Raw genomic sequence first — 6,424 nt, forward strand, 5'->3', positions numbered from 1 at the left:
CCCGGTTGCCGGGGCCGCGCGTCCATCCGTCCATCTTCCGCTGCTATCCACACAAGACTGATGGAGCCCTCAGCGCCCTGCAGCTTTTGTCTCTCACCACCTCAACGCCATGAGACCTTTTTCTAGTTTCACGCAAATTAACTGCTCATCAATTCCATGATTGCAAATCTGTGCCGCAGCTGTACCTCTCAAACTACGATTACTTTAAACCTATTTGGTCCTAACTTCCCGGCACATCATCACCCTTGGTCGGCTCAATTGATTAATTCCAACCAGTTTATGACCAAGCCATTTATTTCACTCAACTACCCGCGCAGCCCACGGGAACGTCCCGAGCCCGCGGATCGATGCCCCGGCCACCAGCTCCAGCCCTCCCATTACAGCGCTCGTCCCGGCTAACTAGCTTCCAGTCTGCTTCTGGTTTTGTTTTCGGAGACACTCTTCTAAGCGGTGGGTGAGAAGTCTAATAGCCCGCAAATACCGAGGTTCATTTCACTTAAACGTGTTTATTCCTTCGGACCTGATGTGATTAAAATGGGAAACACAGCTTGAGAGAGGTGATTCCGTGAAGTCTGAGCTGCCGTGAGTGGGCCTGGGGTTGTGCCCAGCTGGGCAGGTGTTACACGGAGGTGGGCCGGGCCCGGTGAGCCCCTCCCCGCGGGGACCGAAGCCCCCCATAGCACCCACCAGCAGCCAGTCTTCAAGGGCGCACAGAGGCGTCTGTGTTCTGTGCCATGATGCACACCAGGCACCTCGCTCCAACTGGCAGAGAGCTGTGCAGGGCTCTCTGGATACGTGCGTGTTCTAAAGAGGTGCGGGTATTTATAGTTTAAAAACTGTAAAATCTTCCTCCCTTTCCTCTGTTCAATTTCTGCTGCACACAGAGGTGAAAAGGTTAGCCCACATTTTAAAATAGAAAGCAAATATGTAACTAGTGCTTTGAGTTATGTATTGGGTTCAGTTGTATAAGGAAATTAGAATTTATTGAAATGTGTTCCAGAGAGAATTCTACATTTTCTCAAGGATTAGGCACTTGAAGACAAATACATTATCTTGTTCTAGGATCTCTTCAGTACACGTGTGTTGTGCAGAATTCACCAGGTGGCTTCTTTGAACCAGATCGCTTCTCGGCCACGAGCCTTGACGTCATGCACCGACGTCCTCATCCCCTCCCCCATGCTCACGCACCCTGCAGAAAGGGACCGTGGCTCTGGGTCCACACAGGCTTTCAGGGTTTATAAAACAATCAAGAATGTCTGGCCCAGGAGTGGTTAAAGAGCAGATGGATATATAAACATTCAGTTAAGGGACAAGAGAAAAGGGAAGTCTAGAGCTTTCTGTTTGAAATTGATGTCATGCTTATTTCTGGTGATGTCTGAAACCTAAATATCTTAAGAAAAGTGTCCCTTGGCCATTATTATTATAGTCTACTCACACTTTCCACTGAGAGAGAGAGAGCAACGTGCACACATATGGACACACATACATTTTTTCAATACAAAATTCCACTTTGAACCTTATGACAAACTCTTTGCATTTACTGCTTCTTTGAGCTCCAGAAAATATTTTTATGGTTTCTTAGAGGTTCAGGCCATTTTTTAAAAAATCTTTTAGTAGCTGAGAATCATGTCTTCCGTTTTTCACTGTCTTCTCAAAAAAAAAAAATCTCTCAGAAATAAGCCTATTTTTCTGTCATAGATTTCAGAAGGACAGTGTTTTCGACTCAAGATCTTAGAATGACGGCAGACCATAGGAGACCATGGGAGGAATTGGGAGTCTGTACTTCATGTAGAAGTTTACTTCTCTTGTTTAAGGCCATTAAATTTTGCTGTTTAGAGTCTGAAAATACACTTGTTCCCTGTTGAGAGCTTGGTCACACCTTCTCTTACCCCAGCACACAGACTCCCACGTGAAGTTGTAGGATTCTGACTCACGGACGGAGGTGCTTCATGCCGACCCGCCTCGGTCTTTGGAAAGGGCCAGCTCAGAGAGTCTTCTCACTGGGAGAAGCACCGTCTGCAGGATGCACGAACCTTGGGCTGCCTGGTGGCGCCGCTCCACCGTTGCCTGACACTATGGTTTATCTTACCTGCATCTCTCTGCTCATCCAAACCGAGCTATCGGTCCCACACCACAGTGTCTTTGAGGAAACTCACGGTGTCTTTTTCTCTCCTTTCTATCCTTCTCCATTTCAAAACAGGATGGTTGTGTAAAGCTAGCCCAGTAAAACATGTTGTCATGATCTATCTGGAGTCCGTGCTAGGATATCAGCAAAGCTGGAGCTGAAACATTGAGTGTTTTCTTCCCCCAGTAGCCGTCCTGGGCCGAAGACACAGGTGGCCCTGGGACTAAGCCGATCCCACGTCCTGCTTCCCACCTGTTGGCTGTGTGTGTCCCCGCCAAGGTGGAGGAACACGTGGAGGGTCACAGCTCCCTGACTCACACAACCAAAGCTTCCTGCAGCCTCATGGCAGTGAGGAGGCTAACCGAATTTAGGTCAACAGTCACTTGTGTTCCTTTCTTGGACACAAATTATGTGGGTTGTTAATGTGGGTCAACACTCATTTTCCTTCTTTTCATCTTCCACTCCCCCCTTCCAGAATCATGATCCAAAAGTGTCACTGGCTTGGTCGATTTGGGATCTATGCAAGATATAACTTTAATGTTCTGAGAAATAAGTTTAATTTAGAACCAAGAATCACTTTCCAACTTTGATTCATGCAAAGTTGGAAAGTGAACCATATTTGTGCTCAGACATGTCTTCGTAGGAGTTCTCATGCCTCCTATTTCCAGCTGTGGGACCTTGAACAAGATCCAGTCCTCATCTTTGAACCAGGAATGATGGATAGCCCATAAGAAACTCTGAAAACATACAAAATTATGTATATAGCATTAATCAACTGTTTCCACTCAAATAAACCTATGATTAATTGCAACATTCGATACCAATATGCTTCTTAGCTCCGACTCCCTAGTCCTTTTCCTGCCCTAGATAGTTGGGCCTACACTTTGAAGATCTGGCACGCTGTTCACCAGCCTACCCCTTCCACAGCCCTTGCAGCTACGATCCTGAAAACAGGGACAGCCATCGGCATCAGGGTGTCTTCATTGCCCACTGACCTGAATATTCGTCCATTTAAGTAAACACATGGCATTTAAATTTCATGTCTCGTGCTCTCACCCCCTTCCCCTGGGAGACGCCCTCGGTGGACGGTGTTAGAGAGTCTAATAGGCATCGTCTCCTTGCCAGGGTGGCTGTGAGCATCCATAGCACGTTCTGAGCCCAAAGGAGCAGGACTGCAATGGCCAGGACGTGGAGACCAGGTTGGCCTGCAGATACTGCAGCTGACCCCATCGAGTGCCAGGGGACAGAAGACAGTGACCAGCCTGGGGGCAAAAGTGAAGCAACTGCCTAACACTGAATGGTGCTTTTGGGGTTTCGGGTGGGATCATTTTCGTCCATTTGTGTGATTGGTTGGTTTTTAAGACACACCTTCAGGTGATGCTTTCTATGTATGTGTTTGTCCTTAAAATATGAACTGCTTGACCGGCTGCTTTCTTCATTGATCACCCTCGTGGCAGATTCTAGTAGTTCCTTAGCGGCTCCTAGAAAACAATGAAGGGAAACCAAACCCTCACCTAACCCACTCACTCCCCATTCATGCTTTAGTCTCTAAAGCTTCAGAGAGAGGCTATGGGCATCATCCTGACATCTGTCCATCTTTTTTCCCTTAATCTAATTGTGTTGTGTTGCGGTAGGAGCACTTCCCATGAGACCTACCCCCTCAACAGATGACCTGCCCAGTGCAGTTTTGCTGACCCCAAACCATGGCTCTGCCTTGCTGCCTTTCACTTGGGATTCAGCGTCTGGGAGGATAGTCTGCACAGAACATAAATGTGCTCAGGCCATGAACCTGGCAGGTGGCGGTTGGAGGCATGGGGTCCTGGGGAGCGTCACCTCACTGGAGAATCACAGGACGATGCGATTCCATCACCTCATTTTCTGGGGCAGATAGGATGACCCTGAAGCCAAACAATTTGCCCAAAGCCACAGATAATTTATTGCAGACCAAGGACTGGAATCTGTGCGCCCTAATTCCTGGTTTAGGGCGATTTTTTATTTTTTTAGCTGTATTACTCTGCCTCTTTAAGTTCCGGAATTTCCCAGAGCAGAGAGAAATGAAGTGGTAAGCTCCACCACGATACTTCCTTGGGAATCTTCTTATGCAAGTTTCTGGGAAAAGGAACACGGGAAGTCATGCTGCACATGCTCTGGCCTGGAGGAAACGGATTGGAGAGCATTTCATTCCGGCCAAAGTGACCTGGACGCAAAAACTGTTTCTTTGCTACTCCAAGGTAAACATTTCCTCCCTGAGCAACACAAATCAGCTGATTTATTCATGTAAGTCAGGATGATCCAAAGCCTGTACTTCATTCGTGAGATGGGGCTGCTATACTTCCTCATGATGCCCTGACACCTGACATTTTCCACGTCTCTTATGGCATTTTTAAGGGGTGACTCCAGCGGGGTCCCAACCCCCGCAAAATAGATACTCAGCCATCACCATGTGTGTGGGAATACTGTGTTCTTCTGGAGAAAAAAGAAACAGATTATTATATGATCAGTGCAGATGCAGTCCCCAGTTACGGAGTTCAGGGAATAGAAATTTTTACTTTCAAAATACATTCCTGTATCCTGAAATCTCACCCCGGGGCCTGGCCTAACCCAGAGGTGCTCGTGATAGAGTTACCTCTGGCAAAGGATCCACTCCTCCCGACAAAACCAGAGCAGAGGGTTAAAGTGAAATTGTCACAGGGGACAGCAGTGCATGAAAAAAATGGCATATGAGTGATTTAACCCATCCTGCCGGGTCCAGGGACCAGCCCTGGTTAAGATGATCAGCAAGTCATTATGGAGGTAGCCAGTCTGGTCCTCTCATGTGCACGGGGTTTCGATGGGCAAATCTGGAAATGGGAGGTTGAGGGAGATAAATCCCATGGGAAAAACATGGCAGAGTTGAGGAGTGGAGTGTGGAGATGCAGGTCCCGGAACTGACCAGAGCACTGACTAGTTTGTCTGAATTGCAGATTTCGCACAAGAAAGAAAGCGTAGATAAAGGAGTTTTAAGAACACAGAGAGGACGCAGCACTGTGGAGTCTGGAGTGCTGGACTCAGCATTTGGATTGCGTCGGGCGTGTTTGCTTGGTGCCAAGCCGCCCTCTGATGCACCTGCTTCGGGTTGGCATGGGTGCGGAGGGAGATTCCTACCTTGGAACATTTGCAAGGGGGAGCAGGGAGACATGTCAGGCAGAAAGTACGGCTGGTAACTCTCACGACAAAGGAGAAAGGGAGACACCGAGCCGTCCATGGGGCACGTGTCTCACGTTTGATGGCACAACGCAGAGCCCATTAAATAATAGGTAATCGAAGCATGACTTCCGTGCTGAAGGCAAGTCGGCACGATCTGTGGCTCTAAAACCTGGAATCCAGAGTGCTGGGGGTGGAGAGCGATCTCGATATTGCAAGTGAAACCTTCCCCTCAGTGGCCATCGTGAGGCATTAACATAAAAACGCCTCAATTAACCGGGTCACACAGATGAGGGTTTATGGGCCCAGGAGCTGCACTTGAGTGACACCCTGTCACCTCGACTGCAATCAGCCATTCGGTCGGGACAGATTTCAAGCCGAAATAATAGCACAGAGTAAATCTCTCGTTAGTGCTTCTATGTAAACGAACTCTAATTAGCTCTGCTTGGAAAGGTGTGGGAAACGAGGACCCCTTGGCTACAGTGTGCACACCGCAGGCCTCCTGCCCGGAGGAGCTCACACGATTTATCATCCAAACCAGGACACGCTGAAAACTGAAAGAAGGCACTATTAATAATGATGCGGGGACAATAGGCATAAACCGGGACTGTCCCAGGCAACCAGGGCCATGTGGTCACTGCCTCTGAGGATAAATGACAAGGACCGCCCCCTCAGTCTTTGATCTTCCCATGGCCTGAGTTCTCTTTGCAAAAATGAAATGGCAAGTGCCCCATATTTGTTGTGGAAGCTGGCTCCCCAGAAATGTCACAGGGCATGTCTCTCTCTGTCAGAGCTGTTCCAAATCGTGCCTGATGGAGCCTAAGGAAAATGATGGCAAAATCCCATCGTGTCCAAGTTCAGTGGGTGTGTCGGAGATGGACACACAGAAAACCGGCCTCCCTTGCTTTGTTGGAGCCACTGAGGGGACACCCAGCTCAGGAGGGCAGTTCTAGGGTCAGCACTGAGAAAAGTTCCAGGGATCAACTGTGGGGACAGCTCTGGGGGCAGCTCTGGGGGCAGCTCTGGGGGACAGATCTGGGGGACAGCTCTGGGGGACAGCTCTGGGGGCAGCTCTGGGGGACAGCTCTGGGGGACAGCTCTGGGGGCAGCTCTGGC

Source organism: Mirounga leonina, unplaced genomic scaffold (assembly GCF_011800145.1).
Source record: "Mirounga leonina isolate KUSES-001 unplaced genomic scaffold, KU_Mleo_1.0 Mir_175, whole genome shotgun sequence".
In the NCBI taxonomy this organism is placed as follows: Eukaryota; Metazoa; Chordata; class Mammalia; order Carnivora; family Phocidae; genus Mirounga; species Mirounga leonina.